Source organism: Ursus arctos, unplaced genomic scaffold (genome assembly GCF_023065955.2).
Source record: "Ursus arctos isolate Adak ecotype North America unplaced genomic scaffold, UrsArc2.0 scaffold_27, whole genome shotgun sequence".
In the NCBI taxonomy this organism is placed as follows: Eukaryota; Metazoa; Chordata; class Mammalia; order Carnivora; family Ursidae; genus Ursus; species Ursus arctos.
Genome location: NW_026622952.1, coordinates 27,003,139 through 27,030,044, shown reverse-complemented (window position 1 = coordinate 27,030,044; position 26,906 = coordinate 27,003,139). Strand labels below are relative to the sequence as shown.

Below are 26,906 nucleotides of genomic sequence, written 5' to 3'. Positions count from 1 at the left end.
TTGCCTGTACAACGTATGGGGTAACTTCTGGATTCTCAGTGGTATCATATGGATCTGTTCTTGTGCTCCTGCCACAGGGTTGGTTATTACTGCTTTGCAGTAAGATAGACGTCCAGACGTGAGTCCTTCTACTTTGTTGTTTCTCAGGATCGTTTTGACCATTCTGGGTCCCTTCCAATTCCATGTGAACTTTAGAATCACCTTGCTAATGTCTACATAGACGTTAGTTAGGTTTCTGAGGGCATTGAATCTATAGATCAGTCTGAGGAGTATTGCCACCTTAACGATGTGACATCTTCTGCATCATGAGCATGGACTGTCTTCTCATTTCTTAGGTATTTAATTTCTTTCCACAGTGTTTTGTAGATTTCAGAGTATATGTTTTTCATTTCTTTTGTTATATTTATTCCAAAGTATTTTATTCTACTTAATACAGTTGTGAATGGAATTGTATCCTTAGTCTTATTTACAGATTGTTCATGTGTATAGGATTATAATTGATTTTTTAAAAAGATTTTATTTATTTATTTGACACAGAGAGAGAGACAGCCAGCAAAAGAGGGAACACAAGCAGGGGGAGTGGGAGAGGAAGAAGCAGGCCTCCCAGAGGAGCAGGGAGCCTGATGCGGGGCTCGATCCCAGGACCCTGGGATCATGCCCTGAGCCAAAGCAGATGCTTAATGACTGAGCCACCCAGGCGCCCCTATAATTGATTTTTTAATATTGATCTTGTATCCTTTGACTTTGCTGAACTCATTTATTCTACTTGTTTTCAGTTTGGTGGGTTTCTTTGACTATTTTATATACAGGATCATGTGTTAGAAGGTGGGGGAGGGATAGTAAAGTATCCCCCAAACTGGGAAGGCACTTTGAGACTGGGAAACGAAGCAGGCCACTCCATACAGTTTACATAGAGTTTCAGGGTAACTGTTGATGGGGGGACTGGGAACAGGGTGCTCTGTGGTGGCTGTATAGGTATTCTCCACAAAATCTGGAGCTTAGTCCACAGATTTTGTAGAGTGAAGGGACACACAGAAGTGCATTGTCGTGAGATCAGAGGGGTTCAGATGCACCTTCGAAGAGCTTGCGTTCATTTCAGTGACAGCTAAGCTTTAATTAAATCTTTGGCCCCACCTGTGTATCAGGAGGGGGGAAATACTGTTATCCCTGACAGATTCATGGGAGGCCAATCAAGCCTGCTCCCATCCTGGCCTGGGCAGGCATTTCCAAGATGTGTGTGTTAATCGCCAGGGGAGCTGGAACACGTGGCCCCAGGAGAGGTCACTGAGCAAACATCAACAAGATGGTGGGCCAAAGATGGAGTCAGTATTGTCAGCACTTCCACAGTCATGTCATCAGTAATAAAAGCTCGTTTTACTGCTTCCTTATCAATCTGGGTGCCTTTTATTTCTTTTCATTGCCTAATTGTCCCAGTTAGGACCACCAGTACAATGTTGAATAGAGGGGTGAGAGCCCACATCTTTGTCTTGTTCCTGATCTCAGGGAGATGGCATTCACCATATCTCACTGTAAGTATGACGTTAGCTGAGAGGTGTTTTTTTTTTTTTTTTTTTTTAAGATACCCTTTATCACTTTGAGGAAGTCTCCTTCTGTTCCTGGTTTGTTGAGTGTTTCTATCAAATTTTTAATAATAAACTGGATTCATTTTTCCAGTATTATATCAAGAATATTTGCATCTATATTCATAAGAGCTATTACTTCTTAGCCTTTTTTTTCTTGTGATGTCTTTATCTGGTTTCAGTATCAGGGTGATACTGGCCTCATAAAATGAATTGGGAAGTGTTCCCTTCTGTGTGTGTGTGTGTGTGTGTGTGTGTGTGTGTGTGTGTGTGTTTGGAACAATATGTGAAGAATTGGTATTAAAGCTCTGACAGAATTCAGCAGAGAAGCCGTCTGAATCTGGGCTTTTCTTCGTAGCTACCTTCTGATTACTAATTGACTGTCTTCACTTGTTATGGTTTCATTTGGGTTATCTTTTTCTTCTTGAGTTAGATTTGGTAGTTCATGTCTTTCTAGGAATTTGTCCATTTTTTTCTAAGTTATGTAATTTGTTGGCATATACTTGTTCATTATATTCCTTTATTATAATCCTTTTTATTTCTGTAGGGTCTGTAAGGTCTGGAGTGCTACCCCAAGTTTCATTTCTGATTCTAGTCATTTGACCTTTCTCTTTTTTTCTTGGCATTATGACTAAGGATTTGTCAATTTTGTTGACCTTTCCCAAGAACTAGCTCTTGGTTTTATTTTCCTCTTTTGTTTCTATATTCTCTGTTGCATAAATTTCTGCTTTAATATTTATTATTTTCCTTCCTTTTACTTCTTTTAGGTGTGATTAGCTCTTCTTTTTCCAGTGTTATGTTTGGAAGGTTACCTTACTTACTCGAGTTCTTTCTTTTTTCTGTATAGGCATTAATTGCTATACATTTTCCTCTAAGCACTGTTGTAGCTGCACCCAGTAAGTTTTGGTATGTGTGTCTTCATTTTTATTAATCTCAAAGTAGTTTCTGATTTCCTTTTTGATTTGTTCTTTGTTCCATTGGCTATTTGCATTGTTTAATTTCCACATATTTTTGAGGTTCCCAGTTTTCTTTTTTCCTGTGATTAACTTTTAATTTCGTTCCATTGTGAGTGAATAACATAATTTATGCGATTTCTCTCCTTTTACATTCATGGAGCTTTGTGACTTAGCATATGGTCTCTCCTGGGGAGTGTTGCACGTGTGCTGGAGCAGGTCGTGTGGTCTGTTGCCGTCATCGGGTGGAGGGCTGTGCAGGTGTCGACGAGTTAGCTGCTTTAGAGTGTGGCTTGGGTTTGTTCTGTGTGTTGTGGATCTTCTGTCTACCTGTTCTGCCCATTGTTGAAAGTGAGGTGTTGAAGGCTCCAACGATTGTCGAATGTCTCCCTTCATTTTTGTTTGTCTTTGCTTCTTGGATTTTGGTGCTCTGTTGTTAAGGTGCACATATGTGTATAGTTGTTACATGTTTCTGATGGATTGATCCTTCTGTGGTTATCAGGTGTCCCCCTTTATCTCTGGTAACACTCTGGCTTCCAAGTCTGTTTTCTCTAATATCAGTGTAGGCACTTTTAGCTTTCCTGTGTTTGCTTTTGCTTGGTATCTTCTCCATCCTTTTGTTTTCAGTCTGTCATATCTTTGAATCCATACTGTGTCCCCTCTAGCAGCATGGAGTTGGATCGTAGTTTGTTGTTTTTAATCCCTCTGACAAACTCTGCCTTTGTTTGGGTGGTTTGGTCCATTCACATTTAATATTATTGACATGGTTGGTGTTCCATCTGCCGTTCCACTCTCGGTTTCCATTTGTCTTGAGCCTGTACGTTCCTCTCTCCCTCATTGCTTTTTTGTTTTTTTGTTTTTTTGTTTTTTTTGAATTATGTGAATATTTTCTGATGTTGTATTTTAATTTCCTTAATGGTATTTTTCACTATGTATTTTTCAGTTCTTTTGTGGCTACTCTAGGATTTACCATGTACAACCTACCCTGTTAGAATCAGCTTTAGATTTATACTAAGTTCTGGTGGTACATAGAAACATTACTCCTATGTAGCTCTGTTCCATTTCCCCGCCCTTGGTATTATCCTTACACCTGCCATGTCTCTTCATGTTACAAACTCAGTAGTACATTGTTATAATTATTCCTTCATAATCTGCAATCTTTTCTTTAGCACATTATAGCTCTGCTCCCACTACCCCCTTTGTGCTGTTATTTGCAAATATCTTACACATATGTTACTCTGTGTTACAGGCCCAAGAACACTTCATACATACTTATAAATGTCATTGTAGGTCTGTTAAAAGAAAGGAGAAAATGTGCATTTATACTGTGTTTTATAATTACATAATTTCCAATACTCTTCATTTTGTTCATGTGCATTTGAATTACCATCTGAGGTCACCTGTTTGCAACCCAGAGAACTTCCTTTAGTATTTTTAGCAAAGTGGGTCTGCTAGCAATAAATGAGTTCAGTTTTTGTTTTTCTGGAAAAGTCCCTATTTGCCTTCACTTTTGAAGACTAAATGGCTGCATGTAGGATTCTTGATTGAGTTTTTCTTGAGCACTTTCAATATGTTGTCCCACTACCTTCTGGCCTCTATAGTTTCTGCTGAGAAGTGAGATGTTCATCTTACTGGGTTTCTGTTGTAAGTAAGAAGGCATTTCTTTCTTTTGGCTTTCATGATTTTCCTCTTGTCTTTGACCTGCATTTTAACTCTGATGTGTCTTTTTTTGGATCTCTTTGAATTTATTCTGCTTAGAGTTTGTTGCGTTCTTTCCAGAAACATGGGTTGTTGTTTCTGAAGAAGTTTGGGAAGTTTTCAGTGATTATTTCTTTGAATATCTTCTCTGTTCCTCTCACCTCTTTCTGGTTGCCCTGTTGCACGCTTGTTTGTAGGCATGGCGGTATTTCACCTTTCTGAGGCTTCACTATGTTTTTTTCAGCCTGCATAATCTCTGTTGACCTATCTTCGAATTTGTTTTTCTTTCTTCTGCCAGTTCAGAGCTGCTGTTGGGCTCTTCAAGTAAATTTTTATTTTCGCTATTTTACTTTGTAGCACCAGAATTTCTATTTTAAAAAATAATTTCTTTTTATTCCTGTTCTCTGTTTCTTCCAGCATTGTCATCATACTTGCCTTTACTTCTTTAATCATGGTTTTCCTTTAGTTCTGTGAGCATGTTTACAGGGGGTACTTTGCTGAGAGTAGGTCTTAAGATTCTCACCACACACACACACACACACACACACACACACGAGTTAACAGGCAGGGTGATTGATGTGTTCGTTAACTGGATTGAGGTAATCATTTCACAAAGTATATGTATATATCAAATCATCACATTGTACACCTTAAATATATACAGTTTTATTCATCATTTATTCCTCAGTAAAGCTGAAAAAATAGATTGAGGGGCTTCCAGTGTCCTCACTGACCAAATCTGGCAAGGTTGTATGTTAAAAAACAAAACAACAATTTGAGAGTTTAATAATTTAACTTTAAATATTTTACACTGACATAGATACCATCTGAATACATTTTATGTGGGATCCCAGAGGGATTCTAGGTATGTTTCAGTTTGGGCTTGACCACTTGGTTCACTGAGGGGCAAGAACATGTCCAGAGGAACATAAATTGTTTCCCTCTTGACTGCTGGGTGGAGAATTATTTCCCAGAAATAATTTGCAATGTCTTGATAATAAATGATCACCAGCCTTTGAGGTAGTGGCTGTTCTCTTGTTGGAATATTCACAAAATGTCAGGCTATGCCTGAGGGGCACAGGGGTGTATTAGAGGACGGAGATCCAAGTACCTGGTATGCCCATCGATAAGCTTCTGTCAGTGCTCATCTGCGCCATGCAGGGGCTTTATGCCCCAGTTTCAGTTTGTCTTGTGAGGGCCTCTTCCTGCCCCAGGAACACCTGTGCTTGTTTGGAGACCCTTTTTCTTGACACAGAACCTAGTCCTTGAACCCCTGTGGTGACTCCCTCCGTCTGTCTCATCTTGTCTTCAGGGTCATTCCTAGGGAGTCAGGCCCTCGCCAATCTGTAGTTTTGTTACTTTGGCCACTACCTCCTCCCCAACCATCCCCCTTCCTAATCTGTCATTTTCCTCCTTGACAAAATTCCAGATATGGGTTAATTCCATAATTGAACTTCTCAGTACTTGCAAGAGATGATTTCTGCTAAGGAAAACTATATATCTGTGCAAATAACGCTGGTTAAAATTCAGCCCCCTCCCCGCAAATGGTCTCCACTTTGTACCCACATTGTTACCAGTACTTTCTTCTCTCTGCCCTGTCCAGATGCCCCTCCGTTTCCCACCCCGGCTCTCCCTGTGGTGGGATTCTGTGTCTCAGCTCTCTTCCTCAGCCTCCCCTGCCTACTTTGTCACTCATTTACTCTCCACAAGCAACACGCTCTCTTATTTCACATAACAAACGCAGGTCAAAGGAAATAGTGTACATGCCTTTGTCTCCACTCTGCTTTTCCTTTTTCCTCTTTTGCTCTTACTTTGGGAGGCTGAGGGGAAGCATTCTTCCCGCCAGGGGTTTTTCCGTTACTATGTTCTTGGCTTCTTCCCCTTCTACTCCGTTTGACCTCATTCCATCAGGTTTATTCCCTCTTTTCACTCCTTTTGACAATAATATTACCATGTCCTCTCAGCCAATTTCCATGCTTTTAATGTTCTTCCCTCTAAGCTCCTCATGCTCCAGATTTGCTTCCAGATTCCTGCTCCTCAGGTGCGTATCTGCCAGTGTTTTGTGTGAGACCCCATTAGCGGAGCCCCGCATCATGTCCAGACTCAGAAAGGATTCTGTCCGTGGTGACTGTCACGTGTGCGACCACAGTCTTGGTGACATGGTCGGTCATGCTGGTGACTCTGCACATAGGGGCCCCTGTGGAGAGTGGTGTTCCCTCCCCTCCTAGGACAGCTCCTCTCGCGCATTGGCTCAGCGCAGGTGTGATTTCCTCTGAGAATTCCTCCCTCCTAAATTGGGGTAGGCGCCTCTTCAAGCATAGCTGTGATGCTCTGAATGCTGCTTCAGAACAGCACACACGATGTTAATTTGTAGCTGGTCACACCGTGTCCTCTCTAATTGGACAGCCAGCTTTTATCTGCAGGCCCGCACAATGGCAGACGCTCGGTGGGTGCTCAGTAAGTGGTTTAATAAATGAGTAAGATCCATCCACCTCCATTTTGCAGAGCTAAAGCGATAAAGCTGAAGAACTTGCAAAAATTACATGCAGTGTGACTTACGGTAATAAATTTAATCTTACATTCTTTAAAGTAGATTATTCCTTTTTAAAACAATTCAGCAGAGTTGTACCACCTAGAATGGGGATTTCTACTTTTCAGAAAATTAATAGACAATTTTGATTTGAGCCATAAAACTCTCTCCAGTGGTATTAGGTCTACATGGGCTTAATGTGACCATGAATCTCATTTGTCGCTTAGGTTTATATAAGGCATTTGTCCCCTGTAATTTGGCTGGTTGTAGAGTACTTCACCAGAGTATCTGGTTTCTCTTCTGTTCCCCATTTCTCAGATTGTTATATTTTTAAAGCATGACTGCATCCCCCACCTCCCATCCCTGACTGAGTTTATTCAGCAGAAATGTTTGAGTTTTTCCCGTACACATACTCACAGTGGTGTGTATAATATGTAGTGTTTAAGATAATTACCTGGTTTTCGCCCATTGTGGCCAGTAAAATCTTGGCATCATTAGTTAAGTAGTATCCTCCAGCCCAGACATTTCTCTGTAATGGTTGAAATGGTTCTTGACTGGAGAAATCAATGAAAGCAGTCTAAGACATTTTGAATGAGAAATACCTACCTGAATACGTGTGTGTGCAAGTGCACAGACACACCGGGACTTCTATATACAGTTAACCTAAGTATCACTACCTGTGGCAGGCAGGGAATGAGACTTCGTGGGATTTATTTAATTCAGTTAGCTCGCTCCGGAAAGCTGTGGACGCCCTTCTTGAGTGACTCCTGTCCCTCGCTCTGTTCTCTCATGGGGGGTTTTCTTGCTCTGTTCTCTCCTCCCCCTTGCAGCTGATACTTCTGGGATGTTGTTTTGCTCCGTCAGTGTCTCAGTCTGTATGAGAATAATTGCTCAGCAGTGATGCTATGAGTGGAGTTTTGTAGATGGCAGCGCTGGGGTTTGCTTCCTCCTTATTCTCAGCAGTGGCATGGTTGTGTTACACTGTATTCTTTAACCTCCGTCCCTATGCGTTGCTGTGTTATGAGCTGTAGACCATGCTGTTGGGTGGATTAATTCTCATTTTTATAGGAAGAATAGCTTTCCAGCTGTGGTCTGAGCCAAATCCTGTTTCCACCATCGGGCAAGCGTTGATGGCATTGCCCTCACCTGCCCTCACCGGCCCTCACCTGTCCTCACCTAGGCTGTCACCTTGTAGCAGCTCCAGGCTGCTTGCTCGCCTTCCACAGACTCATTGTGGGGCATCATCTCAGGTGTGCATGAGCCAGAGGTAAGCAGAGCTGGCCCAGGACACTGCGAAGATCACCCCATTTCCATTACTCAGCTGCACAGAAATTCAGAATAATGATCCTGAGTCATTTAGTTTCAGATAGAAACATTTAAAGAAAGTTACCTAAGTTTAACCAATAACAAAGCACATACCTCACACACATCCCATACCAGAGTAGAACTTTTTTTGTGCAGGACTTTTCAGCATCCTTAATATGCTAATTATCATCACCAAGGTGAGCATGTGATTGATATTTTGTGTTCCCTCATCTCTTCTGATCCTGAAACTCTCTTTTCTCTCATGGAAATAGAATTTGGAAAACCCTGTTCTTGACTAATGGAAGATTAGAAATAGGAGTCACCTCAAGTTCTTTCTTGTGTGTTTTCTTATTGCAGCGTAGTTAACGTACAGCGTAAAGTTAGTTTCGGGTGTAAGATATCGTGGTTCAGCACGTCCGTACACCACCTGGTGCTCATCATGACAGGTGCACACCTTCATCCCCAACACCTGTTTCCCCCAGTCCCCCACCTACTTCCCCTCTATAGTTAAGAGTCTGTTTATCTCTTTTTTGTTGTTGTTCATTTTTGTTTCATTTCTTAAATTGCACATGTGAGTGAAATCATATGGTATTTGTCCTTTTCTGATGTATTTTACTTAACATAATACTCTCTAGATCCATCCATGTCATTGCAAATGGCAAGATACCATTCTTTCTGATGACTGAGTGATATTCCATTGTGTATACACCACAGCTTCCTTATCCACTTGTCTGCCGAGGGACACTTGGGCTGCTTCCATAGCTTGGTTATTGTAAATGATGCTGAGACAAACATCGAAGTGCATATGTCTTTTAAAGTTAGTGTTTTTGTTTTCCTTTGGTAAATACCTTTCCTGTCTTAATTTCTCTACTCAGCCCCGTTTAAGGTCATGTTTCTTCATGGGGCCTGGTGAATGCGTCTCCTCTGCTCCCTCCCCATCTCAGTGCCTCACCGGCCTGCTGACCATCTCCCGCATGGAGAACCCCGGAGCCTGGGACTGGTCAGGCCCTGCCTGCACACGCTCTCAGAGCCCTTGTTCCGAGGTGCACAGCTGCTTGTCGTGTCTTCGGGTTTCCAGAGCATCTCCCTTACCGTGGGATGGAATGTAAGCTCCTGAGGTCCTGGAACTCTGCTTTGCACGTGCCTCCAGCCTCACGCCTTCCCTCCTTGTGAGCATGCCACGCCCACCCTTGCCCAACCCGCTCTACCCCACAACTGCCTCTTCCTTGCTCTGGACTCTGGAGCCTGGAGCTCCTTCGCCTGGCCTGCCCCTCAGACTTCCTCCCTGAAAACCCACCACTCGTTCTCTCCAAGGAGACCTCTGTGTGGCCTTCCTGACCCCAGGCATGCTTTGCTGGTGGCATTTCTTCCCCCTTTCTCTCCTGCTGCTGTCATACCTGGGGGGCTGTCGTTCTGCACCCCTCCCTCCCCATGGCGCACTTCTGGGGTCAGGCTTGGGGTGTCTGCCACCACTCCCTCCATCCTATAGCAGCTCTTCAAATGCTCGGGATGAATTTGTACCTTCTATGCGGGTGTAAGGAAGGGCCGTGGCATGTCGGGGGCTACATCCCATTTATGGGGCACGATGTGAGGCGCTGCAGGCAGGCAACAGCCTTTGAAAGTAAAAGGTGAACGAGGCCTTTGTGGTATGATGGAGTCAAGGAGGGTATTCCATTCAAGTTTAATTTGGAAAAAAAAATTCAATAGAAAAGTGAAGAAAGGTCACCGGGTGGGGTTGAGAAACTGAATGTCCAAAAGGTCAGGCTGTGCAGGGAATCTAAATGGTGCAGCCGTTAATCTTGCATGCAGGTCAGAGAAACCGCGAAGAACCTCCCTGTGACTGTTCTCCGGGGGGCCAGGGCCACAGGCAGCTGGCAGGCAGAAGCTTCTGCCGAGTGCAGGCGTCTACTGGGGCCCTGGTCTCGGGGACCCACGGCAGGGGGCACACCCCGGGCCCCTCCATGCACCTGTCTCCGTCCCCAAGCAGGCGTGGGTCAGGTGAGGCCTGTAGCAGCTGGCAGGTCTGGGAGCACAGGGTGAATTGTGGGGGGTGGGCGTGTCTCACATACATGATGAGCAAGGGTGTTAGGAAGACAAGAGTCACACCTCACAGGGAACTCGAAAGGACCAGCGCCACACCGCTGTGGTCAGCCTGGGAGTCGGGAAGGGCCATGGATCCATGAGGAGGCTGGGGCTTTGGGTGGGCATGGGGAATGAGCATTCCAAAGTTCTCGGCTGCTGGTGGCACAGAGGGTCATGTGGGGGGGCACCACGCTGGCATGGGATGGCGCGTGAGTGCGTTTGTGGGCACTGCCAGCAGCCAACTCACCGGCACCCCGGTGGCTGCTGTCAAAACCCAGCAAGTAGCAGGTGTAGACAAGGCCGTGGAGGAAGGACCCCTCTTACCCTGCGGGAAGGAATGAAAATGCTGCAGCCATGGGGTGGGCCCTCAGAAATTAAAAATAGGGCTACCATATGATCCAGAATTTCCCTTCTAAGTATGACCCTGAATCCTGGAAGCAGGGATGCAGACCCTCGCATGGCCACGCCCACGGCTGCCACGAGCTGCATTTGTTACGAGGAATTCACACGGTTATGGGGGCCGAGAAGCCCGTATATGTGTACACACGTACGTACATATGTGTGTGTGTATATATATCCTATTATCCAGTAGATTGTGTATCTCTAGAGAACCCCAACTAATACAACATTTCTCTGTTCAATAGAAAGGAAGAAAAATGGTCAGGAATAACCCTGAAGAATTGTTCCATGTGTTTTAACCGTGCCAACATGATCGATTAAATGAACATGGACTTGTGATTTATCTCCGTTACATATGCCCTGTGCACTCAAATTTTCTTACACTGCAAATAAATTTAATTAAATTTAATTAAATGAATGGAACCAATATTCACCGTTGTCTACAGTAGAGAAGTAGAGAAATGCAAGGGCAGGGGAGGTTGGTAGGGCTGGTCCCACGGTCTTGGGCAAAGACGAGCCACCCTGGCGATGCCTCGGGGCCAGCCCCAGACCCGGGAAGCTGTGGCAGGAGTCTTCCTGGTGGGATTCAGCCCTCCAGGCGGGACACTATGGTTCACGACCGAGTCCACCTGCCCTCTTGTCTGTGTGTCTGTGCGCTCATTCCCCATCTGTTCTTTGGGAAGATGTGCACAGAGCCAGCCCTGTGCTCTGTGCTGCAGCTCTGGGACAGTTGTGAGTGACACAGGGCTGTGTCCCTGGGTCTCATCCCGGGGACCTCAGCAGCGCCAGGCCTGTAGCACTTCTCTTCACAGCTCCCATGCTCATCCTGGTATGTCAGAGCTCCCCTTAGCATGTACTAAGTCAGCAGAGGATTCCACCATCCCCGGCAGAGTGCTAGCCTTCAGCTTAACTCACTGCTGTGCTCAGAAATGTGGCTGGCCGGTGATGGCGTGGTCGCAGTAGTAAAGGGTCTTGCCTCCTCCCCAGCGTGCAGGAAGAGGGGTTCCTTCTCCTCACAGGTGTGGCCATGGGACTTGCACTTTGCACCAAGGAAATGCCAGTGGGAGCCCCGTGTTCCTTGTAGGAGAAGCCTGAGAGGCCAGTGAGTGCTTGCTCCTTCCTCCCCGGGCTGCTGGCACTGGTGGGTCCAGACGGTGGGGGAGGGGTTCTGTCTGCCCCGCCCCCCTGGACCTGCCACTGTGAGCGAGCTACATTGCTGTGGCTTTCAACGCCTGGCATCTGGGGATTGGGCATTTGGATGCTATGTAGAGGATTCTGAAACCACGTCTGTGAGCGGGCATTTGACAAGAAATCATCGGGCATGGTCGGCTCAGCCCACGGCAGGAGGAGTGTGGTTTCTAAAGTGGGGGATGCTGTGCCCGCCTGTGCTCTGAACCGCTCAGTGGTCGTGTAACGTCGCCATTCCTCAGGGCACCCTTAAAGTGGGGGGCAGTGATGGCCCACATCCTAGGACTGTTGTGAGGTCCTAGGAATGTGGGAGGGAAGCACGTGGTGTTGGTGAGCGCTGTTGTAACTGTGCGTCCTTCCACCTGTGTGTTTACTCCTGGTCCCGAGCCCTGCGTGGTACACGATCCTCCTTCAGAGTTCACCCCGGGGACGGTCCCATAAGGATCCTGCTTGGGGGGCAGCGGGAAAGGAGCCCTTTGTTCTCCTGGACCCCACACCTCAGATGCAGCTGGTCCCTCTTACCTGCTGTGCGTGATGGGGTTGTTCCACGGACCTTGTGTATTAAAGGGCTGTGGGGTCTGAGGAAGTGGGATAATCACTCCCATATGCAATAGTCTACTGATCTCTTCAGCAGACACTGATTCAGGCCCCGCCACATGTCAGCCACAGCTGTCGGCACAGGGGTCACGAGGTGACCCCAACAGACAGTCCTGCCTCCACAGAGCTTCTGTTCCTGCTGGGCAGGTGGAGAGCAGACAGAAGCAGGAGATAGCACTAGGCTGTGTAAACTGTGAGGGAGTATAGTGGAGGACCCAATGCAGAATGATAGCTTTCTTGAGAGGTGGGGGAGGGCTCACAGAAGAGGAGAACTTGGCAGGAATCTGTGGTGAGCCATCTGGAAAGAGACCCTGGAGAAGAGCTTGCCAGCAGAGGGCAGCACATGCAAAGGCCCTGGGGTGTGCTCAGCAGGTGGAAGAGCAGTAAAGGGCTGGTGTGGCTGGAGCTCTTGAGTGGGATTGAGGTCACTAGCTCCTGCCACAGAATTCTGGGGGCTTGGGGGTGTTTAGGGACCAAGTGTTCTGAGGAGTCATCAAAGTGTTCTAGACCAAGACTGACATAAAGACTAAATTAGAGGATCACATTGGTGTGCGTTTCAAGACCGGTTATGAGACCATGAGAGTGGGAGCAGGCAGGTGGGTCGGAAGGGTGCGGGACTAATCAGGGTGCTGGTAGCATGGGCTGGAGCAGCAGTGGGGGTGGTGGTGAGGCCCTGCCCAGGTCTGCTGCAGGCTTGCCATGGAGGACTCAGGACTGCAGGGCGAGGTGGGGCCCCATGCTGGGGACAGTGCACAGGCATCATGTGTGGAGGTGTGGGCACACACAGGCGGGGAGCTCGGTTTGTGGGGAGGTGGTTTGTTTGGGGGCATGGTAATTTTGAGATCCCATGAGATGTGTGAGTTGGAACAACAAATAGGCAGTCATGTGTATGACCTGAGGGCTCAGGGTTTAGGATCAGGGCCCAGTGGGTGACAGCTCCCAGTGGGGAGCTGGTGGCTGTGTCCTCGGCATACAGAACCGAGAGACAGGGAGAGGCAAGGATTCACAGCAGAGACCGGGAAGGAGCTGAAAGTCAAGGCGATGGGCTCCCACGCTGACAGGGAGCAAGGGAGGCTTGCCAGTGACACCAAACACTGCGGTTCTGTGGGGTCCTGGTACAGGGGGTGTGATGAGAGGGGTGTTGAATATGGTACGTACTTTATAACATCAGACGTCAGATATTCTTGAACTTTCAGAGAATACAATTACCACTGTTTCCATAAGAATAACGGAGCTCTATTGAAGCCCTCAGGGTTTCTGAAATGTCGGTGGCCTGTGTCTCTCAATGGACCGAATTCTCTGGGACACTCATGCCCTGCCGTTGGGGGGACAGCCTATCAACTGTGGGGCCAGATGACCAATAATTTCAGTGACTCTGCTCTTGCATTGATTCATTAAAAACAAAAACAAAATGATGTTTCTTCTCATTTAAATTGTTACGCCTTTTTAGAGCTGTTGGTAGGAGTATAAGCTCTTGATTAGTTCCCAAGTTCTTAACTTCGTCAATCAATAGTTCCTGAAATTTAGAAAAACAAATGTGAGGGCCAGTGTAGTGAAACAGCTGGTCCAAACTCATTATGTGCCAATTTCTGCTATTTTTAAGCTCAGATAAATGTTCTGTAAAATTAAGTTAAATGGTTTCTCTTATGAGAATGGAAATATCTGCAACTCTTCTTGGTCATTTTCCCTTTGTAACGGGTGTAATGATTTTGTGCGAAGGGTGTTGTGTGTTGGAACTTCCTGGTAGGAGTCCTCCCCACCCTGTGCAGCCTGAGGACTTTCAGAAATGGGATGTCTGACTCCTTCATGAGGCTTGGTGGGCAGGCTGTTCTGGGGGGCTTCGTTTTCTAGATCCTGAAGACCCTGTCAGCACCCTGTGAGCCTGGAGCCACTTTTCCAGATCAGAGCGGTTTCTTCTGAGCTGACCTTTAGCGGGGGTGGGGTGGGGGGGTGGGGTGGTGGGAGGGGGGGCCTGGGCACGAGGGGTCTTGAGATTCTCGCTGCCAGACTGAGGACAGATGCAGGGGACTGTGTGAGGAGGTGCCTACCCGAGGTTGGCCTGCACTGCAGAGAACCTGGGGAAGCTTCTGGGAGTTTGAGCAGAGAGCGCAGAGGGAAGAGCAGGGCAGGGGCCAGCCCTGCAGCCCCTCCTCTCACTCATCCTTTTTGGGGGACATCACTGTTGGCTTCCCTGGTTTTAGGACAGGACCCTGACACCTCGTTTCTGAGCTTCCAAACCCCATGGGCTATCCTGGCTGGCTCTCCAACAGAAGGGTCATCTCTCCTGCACCCTGGTCCTTCCAGGTAGTTCCCACAGTAGCAGGACTCGGGAGCCAGAATTGCTCCTGCAATTCTCAGTGTCATCTGGTAAACATTTGGGAACAATCCAGAAGCCACATGAGTGCATGAGCGCGCACCCCTGCCATGGCTGGGATCATGCTCAGGGACAGAGACCTGTGCCTCCCTGTAGCCCTGTCCTTCCCAGGGTGAGCCTGGGATGAGCTGTCTGCATGGGAGTCCCGGGCTGGTCCACTCACGGTGCACTGCAGGCCGGGCCGGCGGAATCAGGTGTCGCTGTGGGCCGCTCTCCCAGCGGGTCCAGCAGGCAGCGCGGCCGAGGACCTCCGCACCGGCCCTCCAGACGCGGTGCGGTGTGGGCTTGTCAGTGGTGAGCTGGAGAAATCTGCAGCATCAGTCAGGGTTCTCCAGAGCAGGATTCATCTGTGTGTCCATACGTCACATTTGTCTGTCCCCCTCTGTCTCTGTCTGTCTGAGACGAGATCTATCATGAGAAGGCGGCTCATGTGCTTTCCGAGGCCTAGAAGCTGACAGTCTGCGACTGCAAGCTGGAGGCCCCGGGGCGTCCGAGAACCAGGGAGCTTGGTCTGTGTCCTGTCTGAGGGCAGTGGTCGCACTTAGGTGTCCTGGCTGCTGCAGTGAAGTGGGAGAGGGGGACAGGTCCCTCCTTCCTCCACCTTCTGTTGTCCTCAGGCCCTCAGAGGATGGGATAGGACCGCACACCGTGGGGGGCAGGAGCGGGGTCCAGTGCCCCCCTCTCCTGGAAACACCTCAGACACACGGAGAAACAGTGTTCCACCTGGGCACCCTGCTGCCGGTCAGGCACACAACTGGACAGCTGGGCTCACAGCTGGACATGTAACCTTCACCACCACTCTGGTGTGGAGCCCGTGGGGCTGGCGTTACCACCCGGAGGGAGCACACAGCTGGGCCATGTGAGCCATCCGTGGTGGCCATGATCACCCTGAAGAAAGTGTTTGAGGGTGTTGGGGAGGCAAGGTGGTGTTTCTGACCACAGGGTCATTCTGTAAGTCTGCTGATTTACTTGTGTTTTCACACGTGGACGGCACCCTGAGATGTGCCACGAGACAGCTCTCTGCTGAACGTGCAGAGATGGCTGTTTCAAAGAACAGTTCTTTTCAGGCTGGAAGGTGGCCTCCATCGTGTACTTAGAAGGGGGTTATCGTGGGTGGAAATACTCCACAGCTCGCACAATACGTGGTTCTCTGCTCCTTGGTCGGGGGACTGAGTGGCGCCCAGGCTTCCCAACCGGGCGGTCTGGGGAGCTCAGCAGCTCCGGGTGCTTTCCCACAGTGCCGGAGTTGGGGGTGAGGTTTTGCTTGGGGTCGTGGCCTTTGGCGGGGCATCAGGTGTGATTGCTTTGGCATCAGATGTGGTATTGATGAGGACAACCTGGGGAACTTGACCTGTCCGTGGTTTGGTTCTGCTGCACCTGCGCCTCCATGCGATTTCAGCCGGAGGTCTCTGCAGCATGCGACTTTGGGGTTTTCCCTTTCTCCCCTAAAATCACAGGCAGAACCTGGTTTGGCCTCCGTGAGACGTTTGCACCACAGCACTGAGAATAGCTCTTTATTTCGACGTTTGGATCGCGGGATCACGGTCAGTGGTGTGACGCAGTTTGTGGATCCACGGTCCTTCGCTTATTCACGTCACAGCCATGACGCACAGTGTCTCTGTGCCGGCGTCCTGCAGTGGCGCGTCGGGAGGAGCTCCCAGGACCGAGGGCGTGGCGGGGCTGGAGGGGCAGCGGCAGATCCCCCATCTGTGGCCACCCACCTGGGACGAGGGCACTGTTGACCTTGCTCTGCACATACGTCCTGAGCTCTGTGTCTGTTGCCATGAAAGTGATGCTTTTGTGGTGTGAAAGGGACACTTGGTGCAGTTGTGTTGTTTTAACGCCATAGCAGCGAAGAGGCGCTATTAATTCTGTCCCATGAGTTGATCTTTCATGTTTGTGTTGACATCGATCTCTCTATTCCACAACAGGATGTGGACTCGTCAGCCCTTCCAGGGGTGTGTCTCTGGGAGTTTCTGTGTGTTTTGCAGAGCAAGTCACAGCTCCTCAATGCAAGGGAAGTGCATCATCCAGGCAGGAGATGTGGGCAGCGAGGTCGTCCTGAGTCTGTGGAGATCATGGACTTCCTGCCTGCAGGCCCGAGCACAGTCAGCTGGGGTCAGGGAGGAAGGAGCCAGGGGCGGGCACCGAGTCAGAGCCTTGAGCTGGCAGGTGAGGGCATCCGCAGCAGGGCCTGTATTCGCTCTATGGTGAAACCTTTCCTGTCCCCCTGGAAATGCTTACATTTCACATGAAGGAAAAGCCTTTTTTAGAGAACACTTTTTTTTCCCCCCGAACAGTTTCAAGTTTATAGTAAATTGAGCAGAAGGCACAGATCTCCGGGGACAAATGATCTCTGTCCCCCCACCTCTGCTCACCCCACCATCAGCATCCCCTCAGGATGGGGCAGTTGTCACCAATGATGACCCCCATGGACACGTCGTCATCACCCAGAGTCCTCAGTCTACATCAGGGTCACTCTTGGTGTGGCACGCTCTGTGGGTTTGCAGAAATGTGTGATGACACGTACCCACTGTGACAGGGTCATACAGAGTAGTCTCACTGCCCGAAACCCTCTGTGCGCTGCCTGCTCGTCCCTCCCTCTCCATCTTCACCCCTCCCTCTCCATCCTCACCCCTCCCTCTCCATCCTCATCCCCTGGCAGCCACTCCTTTCTTTACTGTGTCTGTAGTTCTGCCTTTTCCAGAAGGTCACAGAGTTGGGATCACAGAGTAAATAGCCTCAGACTAACTTCTTCCATTGGGTGATATGCATTTAAGGTTCCTCCGTGTCCTCATGGCTTGGCAGTTCATTTATTTTTTGTGCTGAATAGTATTGTATTGTCTGGATGGACCATTTTATCCATTTACCTGCTGAAGGGCATCTTGCTTGCTTCCAGGTTTTGTCAGTTATGATAACCCTGCTGTAAAGATCCACATGCAGGTTTTGTGTGGACGTAGGTTTTCAGCTGCTTTGGGAAATAGGAAGGAAGAGAATTTCTGAATTGTACTTGAAAGGTGTGGTCAGTTTGGTAAGAAACAGTCAAACCATCTCCTACAGGGGCTGCCCCATTCTGCCTTCTGTCAGCAGTGAGTGGGAGTCCCCGGGGCGCCATATCCTCGCCAGCACTTGGTGTGGTCAGCGCCTTGGACGGGTGCCGTTCCCATAGCTGCGTGGGGGTGCCTCGTTTCAGCTTTCGTGTCCCTCATGGCATGCCGTGTGGCGCGTCTTCTCACAGGCTCATTTGCCACCTGTGTAACTTCTTTGATGACATGTCTGTCAGGGTCTTTGGCCCATCTTTTGATTGACTTGTGTGTTTTCTTGTTGGGTTTTAAGAGTTCTTAGCATATTTTGGGTAATGGTCCTTTACGAGATGTTTCTTTGGCAAATATTTCCTCCTGGCCTGTGGCTTGTTATCTTGAGCATGTCTCTCATGGAGCAGAAGTTTTTAATTTTCAGGAAGTGCAGCTTACCAGCTCTTTCTTCCATGGTGGAGCCTTTGGTATTGTGCAGAAAAGGTCATCTCCATGACAAAGGGCATCTAGGGTTTGCTTCCCTGTTATCTGCTAGGGGATCAGAATGTTTCCTATTATGTTTAATCTGTGATCTATCTGAGTTAATTTTTACGAGGGTGTAATTGTGTGTCAAGATTCATTATTTTTGGTGTGGGTGTTCCAGTTGCTCCCACATCTTTGCTGGGAAGACCCCTGTCTCTGCCCCACTGTGCTGCTGCTGCTCTTTGGCCAAAGATGAGTTGACTGTATCTGTGAGAGTCCGTTCGGTTCTGTTCCCCTGATCTGCCCTCCGTTCCTTCAGTAACACCTGCTGTCTTGATTACTGTTGCTTAAATAGAAGCATTTGATCTAACTCCTTGTTTTACAGCCCTTTATGAACTTGTATCAGAAAGTGACTCTGGGTTGGATCCGAATTTGCTTATGTTTTGTTCTCACTCCTAGCCCAGTGTTTGCCTTTATCTGGGGTTCCTGGACACGTGGTTTGAATAACGAGGTAAAGACTGACTTCAGATGTGTCTTGGGGCGGCCTGGGTGGCTCAGTCAGTGAAGTGTCTGCCATCGGCTCAGGTCATAATCCCAGCGTCCTGGAATTCAACCTGGAGTCTGGCTCGCTCCTCATCGGGGAGCCTGCTTTGTCCCTCTGCTCCTACCCCTGCTTGTGTGCTATCAAATAATCAAATTAAAAAAAAATTTTTTTTTAAAGACTGAGTTCAGAGCAGAGAAAGACAAATATCATATGATTTCTCTCATCTATGGAACATAAGAACTAGGAAGATCGGTAGGGGAAGAAAGGGATAAAGAAGGGGGGGTAATCAGAAGGGGGAATGACGCATGAGAGACTATGGACTCTGAGAAACAAACTGAGGGCCTCAGAGGGGAGGGGGGTGGGGGAATGGGATAGACCGGTGATGGGTAGTAAGGAGGTCACATATTGCATGGTGCACTGGGTGTTATACGCAACTAATGAATCATCAAACTTTACATCGGAAACCGGGGATGTACTGTATGGTGACTAACATAATATAATAAAAAATCATTAAAAAAAAAAGACTGAGTTCAGATGTGTCTAAGTTGTAATGAGAAAGCTGTAAAAACGTCTGGAAGTACTTTGATTCTAGATAGGTGTTTTGGTCATTTTAAGGGTCCTTAAGGATGTGTTAGTACTGCTTTCTTGTAGTTGCAAACATCATTGTGCAGACTGGCCAGACATTATTTAATGCAAGTTAATTCTAATTTCATTAAATCGTACGTGTGCATACCATGAAGAGCAAAGTGGTTTTAGGAGGCGTTGAAGAGCAGAGGCAGCTGCATTGTGCCCACCCTGTCCCACTGCCTGGAGACCCCTACCCTTGGCCCTCCCCTCTGCGTGCCCCTCTGTGGTGGGTGTGGATGGCACTGCCTCTCTGTCCCCTCTCCCTGTGCTCTGTGGGCTTATACCCTGATGTTTGGGTAAATCCATGGTTTGTATTAACGTCAGACTCACTTTGTAGGATCATGCCTCTTTATTTGGTGACAACTTCCATTTATTGTTAATTGCCTTTAAAAAAATTAAGCAGGCTTATTCTTTCCATTCTTTCCTGTTTTCATCCCATTTTTAGCTCTCTCTTCTGTGTGTTCAGCATGTGTCCCTCCTCCCTGCTTTTTCCTTCTTCCACGAGCCCATAGCCGGGTGCCACATCGGGACGCCCTCCACTTGAGCACCCCCCTTGCCTCCCCTGGGAGGCCCTCTGGGTCCTTCTGGGGCAGTGGAGATCCCCAGCAGCTCCCCTCCCAGGAGTGGGGCACGCTCTGTCTTGCTTGGCTGACAGGACGGCATCTTCTATTTCTCCCCCAGAATTTCTAAAACACTGCTCCTGCATTTTCCAGCTTCCAGAATTTAGTATTTTGGTTGAGTTTGGGAGTCTCCTTTTGTTCTGAATTTTAGGCTGGTCACCTTGTATGGATGGTGACCTACTGAGTCTGGAATTGTATCATTCAGATATGTGGCTTTTGTCTCTTTGTGTGACCCTGTGGCCTATCTGTCTCGTGGCCCTTTTCCTCTGAACCTCCATTGGCCAGATGGTGTGACTCCCAGGATGACCACATAATTCTTTGTTCTCTCATTTTTTTTTTTTCTGACTCTTTATATATATTTTTTCTGTACTTTCTGGGATACATCCTTGAATTTATTTTTCAACTATTTATTTTATTTTCCTTTTTTTAGTTTCCAAAAGCTGTATTTCTTGTTCTATAAATTTCCCTTTTATATATAGTTCTATAAATTTCCCTTTCATATATAGTGTCCTGTTCTTGGGTCATAGGCAAAATCTCTTCTCTGTCTTTCTGTGATATTTTTAAGATGTTCTCTTATGGGGATGCCTGGGTGGCTCAGTCGGTTAAGTGTCTGACTTCAGCTCAGGTCATAATCTCAGGGTCCTGGGATTGAGCCTTGTGTAGGGCTCCCTGCTCAGCGGGGAGTTTGCTTCTTACTCTGCCTCTGCCCCCGCCCCCCCCCCACACTTGTGCATGCTGTTTCTCTCTCATTCACTCTCTCTCAAATAAAATCTTTTAAAAAATAAAACGTTCTCGTTTCTGGTAATGTTTCTGTTTCCTCTGACTTTGTCAGTCACCCTCAAAGTGGGGGATCTCTTTCAATGCATGATAATCCTCAGCTGTGAGTCTTCATTAAGTGCGAGATATTAAACATTTATGCGGAGTTTGTTTTGGGTGAGTAAATGGGGCTTATTGGCTGGTGGAATTTTCCACAGAGATCTAGTGGCAAGCCAGTTTTAATTGGAAGGCCTACGTCAATAGGAGGTATGTTCTCTTGGCCTGTTTTATTTCCCAGAGGAGAATATCCTAGTCTCCTGTTTGGGGAGGGCGAGGGCTGGGACAGGTAACTGCCCAGCTGTTCTTCTTCCGGAAGAAGGTAGAGCCGGGCTCGGAGGCAGCTCCATTCAGTGTGTAAGCTTTGTAATCATCTTCCCTGTTTTCAGCCCCAGGACGCCTCCCCAGCCCCTTGTGCTCTGGCCCCCTCTGGTTCGTGTCTCTGAGTATGGGTAGGGGGCCCATGCATGCCTCTCCCACACCTGCCCTGGACACATGTCGTGCTTTGGAGCCCTGAACCTTGAGAGTCCTTAACGAGAGCTCTGTCTGGGGACTGTCGGATCCCCGATTTCTGGCTCTGCTAAGAAAGCCCTCTTTCTGCTCCTTACCTGTCAAACGGAGGTTGAAGTCTTTTTCATAATTGCTACACGAACCTGCAGTGTTTAACGTGGACAGCGTGCGGAGTTGGGAGGCATACGCACATCAGCCCCACAGTCAAGGTTCGAACGCACCCATCACCTCCCACAGAGTCCTTGTCCCTTCTCTCTGTTATGGTACAAACCCCTAGCGTGAGATCTACCCCCGGCACATCCGAGGTGCTCAGCACGGGCTTGTTGGCCGCAGGGGCTGTGTGTGCACAGGGCTCTGGAGCTCCTTAACCAGTGGCTGGCCGGGCACTCCGTGTTTTTACAGCCCCCTGGATGGTGCTGGTGCAGAGTGTGTGCCCCTTTGCTGAGTGAAACGATACTGGCTTGCTGCTTTGTGATGCAGAAAGCCTCCTTGGACCCTGGATCGCTGACGTGCCGCAGATGAAGACGCTGAGGGGTGTGTGTCTTGCCCCAGAGCACAGTCCTGATGCTGGAGTCTGGGGCTTCGGGGTCCCTGTGCTCTGTCACGGACCCCGTGCGTGCGTGCGTGTGTGTGTGTGTGTGTGTGGAGGACTGTGTGTAACCACAGCCTGCACCACAAGGGGGAGGGACGTCTCCAGGGTGTGAACACTTCTCTTCCATGTGTAGGAGTGTGCTCAGACTCACTTCATCCCCACGGCCGCCCTGGATGTGATTTCGGGTGAGGTGCGAGCCGACAGGCACAGTGTGTGTCCAGCACTTGCCTGGGCCAGCTGGTACAGGCGGCCGCCACAGACACACAACTTTTCAGAGCTGGCAGCGCCACGATCCTCGCCCTGCACGCAGCTGAGCACACGAGCGGCGTGCAGGACCGCAGGGCGGCTGCCGGGCTAGGGGCCAGCCCGCGGGAGCTCCAGCCCCAGCCTCTCTCTGGCTCTGCGCCCTGCAGCAGGTGCACCAACTGCTAGCGGCCTCTCAGACCGCCCGGGAGAGCGCGGGGGCAGAAAGCCTGTCAGACACGTGGAGATCCTCAGTCCTGGCCCCATGAAATGCAAGGGCCGTCTGTGTTATTCCACGAGAGCCACGGGACACAGCTTCTCCTAGGAACAATCCTGCAGCTCTTTGCTAAGAGTTAAGCTCTCTGGGAAGAGTTACTTGAGTAACTCCGTGCAAATCCAAGCTCCCGACACGCTGGACCATGCGTCTGTCTCAGACTCGCGTGCTAGTGGAGCACGTTGCGTTGCGTGGTCTGTTCCTGAGATGTAAAGGCACAACGTTAACTTGTTATAGGAGCCACAGGAAGTAAGGCTGGGAGGACCTCCAGGCAAATGTGGCGTGCTGAGTCCACGTCTGGCTTCTCATGACACCAGCTGGAATGACCACATAGGAACGGAGGGGCATCTGCCCAGAGAGACTGAAGAGGGGTGAGGACAAAACAGCAACACTTAAAAACGTTTTATTTTTAAATTTGAGTATAGTTGACACAGAATGTCACCTCCAGACTTTGTTTTCGTCATCTGAAAAGTGATGCCGATGTTTGATGTCTGCGCTATCCAGTATGGTGGCCACAGCCACGTGAGCGCTTCAGTTGTGGACAGCACACCTGACCAACAGAATTTCAAATTCGGATTGACTTCACTGATTGACACTTACTGAGCCTGTGCGCCAGGGAGTGCAATGTCCAGCACTCTTGACCTGACGCATCAGATGAGGTACGAGCCTGCTCAGCTTGGTACCACCAGAGAGGGCTCAGCATGAGGGGTGAAACCTTGAAAGGGATGTTTCAGGAATAGATTTCAGTTGGAGGACTCTGGACACAGGACATGGAGGACATAATTAGCAGCCGTGGTCTATGAATGCATATGATGTTGGTGTCATGCCCATGGTTACTTGGGTAGGTGCTCATGGAAGACCCTGGCTGTTGGTTGAATGTATTCTGTTTGACCCCAGCTGCTGGTGGCGTGCCCAGCACGATGCCCTTGCCCCGATGTCCTCACAGCCTTTCTTCCTGTGGCTCCTATAACAAGTTAATGTTGTGCCTTTACATGTCAGGGATAGACCACGCAATGCAGCCTGCTTCACAAGGCACGTAAGTCTGAGACAGATGCATGGTGCAGTGTGTCGAGAGCACGGATTTACATGGAGTTCCTCCACTCTCAGCCGTTGCATGCTTTCCTAGAATAGGCAGGTTGGCAGCATTGAGCTTTAGGAGAACTGTTGGGCAGGAAGGGACCCTCCAGAGAGGAATGGACGCACATGTGAGTCCCGCCTTCCTGCCCCCTCAGCCCAAGCTGGAAGAGGCAGAGGTGTGCACGGAGCATTTTCCTAAGATTGAGCACCGGTGTCTTACCTATGCCTGCAGCTAGGAGGAACCTGTCAGGATTAGGTATGGCTGCCATTTTTGAATACAAATTGTCTGCCCTCAGGAAAGTCACAAGTGAATTCTACCATGACTGCTCGTGATTTCTCCAGATCCTTATATTCTCCTGCTTGAGGTCCCAGAAGAGTCACGCGGCTTGCTCAGAGACCACGTGGTGGTGGGCAGGAGGGCTGCGTTGGTGGGACCTTGTGCTGAGCAAGTGGCCGTGTCAGTTGGTGCCAGGTGGCACAGTGTCTGGGTGGGAGAGGGAGAATGTGGGAGCTGGAGTGGAGGGATCACAGGGTTGGGCACAGAGGGCTCTTGAGGGTTAAGCAAGGGGATATGGGCGTGGGGGCCACTGTGGTTTTTTAGAATGACTTGTCACGTAAGCTATGTGTATGTTTGCCTAAATCCGTGGCTCCCAAGCTCTTTCTTCCCTGACACAGCTTGGCCATGTGACATGGATGCCTCCAGAAGGGCCCCCAGCGCCCCAGTGGGGTGTGATTGCTGTAGCACGTCCGGGCCTTGGGGGAGGGTTTCCTAGTTCTGTGGAAGGCACCAGCAGAGCGTGTGCCCCTTCCCCAGGTGTGAATCACTGAATCTGAGAGGAACCCCACGTTACCACTCGGGTCCCCCCCCAGGGGTTCTGTGCACCGTCCAGACTCCCGGACCAGAGAGGGGGCTCAATCCAGAGCTGCCACATCTGACAGGGGTTGGCTGGGGGAAGACGGTGCCTATGCTGTGTAGGGCCAACCTCAGCACCAAGCTCAGCACCTGCTTCCCTTCCCCTTATCCCTGCTCTGTCAACACAGCACCTGGCCTCTCTTCACGCCCCCTCTGGTTCCCGAGCCCTGACCTTCTGTGGGGCCCTCATCATATCACCTTGAGTTCAGTTCATCTGGATGAAAACACCACCAGCACTGAGGTGGTGGCCGGATCATGCAGTGTCTGATGGATCCAGACTCTGTTTCTGCTTCTTGAAGGGGCAGTTTGGAGCTAAGATTGATGCTAGGGACACACCTGCACCTCCATTGTGAACATTTCTGTTCTCTAGCAATCGCTAGTAATTCCTTAGGAAAATTAACCAGAAGCATCACGTTTGATTATGTCACTGGGAGGAGACTGTGGATTGAAAGACCAGTCCGGGGGTTTTGCGGTGGACTGGCCAGCATGCCCGCCTGGGTGCTCACAGGTGCTGGGAGAGCAGGAGGGCTGTGTACCTGCAGGACCTGGTTGAACTTCACCATGGTGACTCACGCTTGTGTCCTCCACATGGATCACGCAGTACGCAGTGTGTGACGTGCAGGACCATTCCTTTCTTCTGAGGGAGACTATTTCTTAGGCCTGGTATTAACCTGTAAGGCTTTCTGGAAATGGCTGGAAAAGTCCGTGAACAAGTGTATTGGCCATGGAATGAGAAGGAATGAAGATTCACAGGGAGCCCAGGGCATGCGTGCATGCGTGTACATGCACCTGTGTGCACGTGTGTGTGTGTACATGAGTGTGCATGCATGTGTGTGTACATGTGTATGAGTGTGTGCATGTCCTTATCTGGCCTCGAGGGCTAGGGGCTGGTGAGGGAGACAATAGGGCCAGAATGACGCTGGTTTCGGACTGGCTGATGAAGAACCGGCACCAGGTGCAGGAGGCGGAGTTAGGCATTGGCATTGGCCTTGTGTCGTGTGGTTTAGCGCTTCCTCGATCCCTGATTGTCCCAGGCCTGCTGTTCTGCGTCCCAGCTAAACAGTCAGCTTTGCAGCAGTGGGAGACGTCTTTCTGAACATTTAATTCCACATTTTGTATTTACTGGGTTTTTATTTGATTATTGCTTTGTTTTCTGTCTCTTAGATTTGTTTAGAGTGGAAAATTGGTAATACCAACTTGTCTGCAATTGATGATACTTGGCGAGAATTATTCTTTCCCTGGTGTGGAGGGATGGTGGGGGGGTATTGGGGAGGGTCACAGAGGGAGGCTTTGTGACCACTAGTCCCGCCTGGCAGAAGCCACTGTGTGGGTGGCTGGATCACACGCTGGTCAAGGGCAAGGCGCTGGGCTTGGGCTCCTGCGTACTGCGCTCCCCTCCCCCTCCCTCTCCCTCTCCACTAAGTCCTTGCTCCAGGGTACGTAATGCCTGCTCTTGGGCTGGGAGTTTTGGAGGAATGGTTGCAGCTGCATCGGTGGAGAATTCAGGATGGAAGTTCAGCTTTTATTTGGTTGAGTTTAGCACGCATCATCATAAATCCCCACAGAGATCTCTTCATCGCAGATGCTTTTGGTCTGTGCTTACAGTGCTGAATTTTCTGGGGAAAGCCGTTTCCTATTCTTTCCACCTTCCCTTCACTTAATCTAATAAGGTATTTCCTTCATCATTTACTACCAAACTGTGACTGTAAACACAGACTTTTCTTCCCCATTCCTCTTTGTAACTCATCCTGGATGAAAGCATCTCTGCCTAGATGCTACAAGGCCAGCCCAGTACACTGCCCCAGTGGCCCTCCACTTTCAGGCTCTAATTGCATCTAATATTTTAAAAGCCATCACAAAAATTGGTGGGCCCATTTGCCTTATTGTAGGAGTCCCTTGAGTGCAGCTTTCAAGATCCTCGCAGGACCCATTAGGGGCGTACATTAAATAGAACTGCATTACCATTCTAGAACAGCAGTTACAGTGAGCACACCTACCTGATTAACCTTTCCAATGAAAAATGTATGTCATCAAAATTTCTCTGTATTGTTTAATTTGTGAGATCGTTCTGGGCATGAGGACTCGGTGCAGCACTGAATGACCTTATTAGGAAAACTCTTGCTGCAGTTAACGAGGCACCTTTCTCTACCTGAGCAATAACCAAATGTGTTTTATTTATATGTTTTGAAACAGGTTTTGCCTGGCATTTTGCAGAAGCATTGCTGTATCTTACCAGACAGGAATACAGGTAAATATATTTTGTTCTTCTGATTTGAGAGCATAGGTTGTATGTCAGTGGAAAATTTGAGAAGTATGATTGCATAATTTAGGTATCTTGTTTTCTTAGCTGCTGTTTTAGTGCAAGGTTGTATATTGACCAAAACAAGCAAAAAACTGGATTGGTCAGTTTTGTGGTGAATTATAACCCGAGCTCAAAGATCTGTTTTTATTTGACAGAGTAAATCGATTTAGGTGATAGTTGTCTTAGAT

The 26,906-nt window shown here is 48.8% G+C and overlaps 1 long non-coding RNA gene across 1 annotated transcript in view; it reads left to right on the top strand.

Moving 5' to 3' along the window:
* The window catches only part of LOC130541897 (uncharacterized), a 173,456-nt gene extending 146,792 nt beyond the window's left edge, over positions 1 to 26,664 (top strand). Inside the window, exon 3 of the long non-coding RNA XR_008955991.1 lies at positions 26,610 to 26,664. This is a non-coding gene — a long non-coding RNA (uncharacterized LOC130541897). The remainder of the gene's footprint in view (positions 1 to 26,609) is intronic.
* The last annotated feature ends 242 nt before the right edge of the window (positions 26,665 to 26,906 follow it).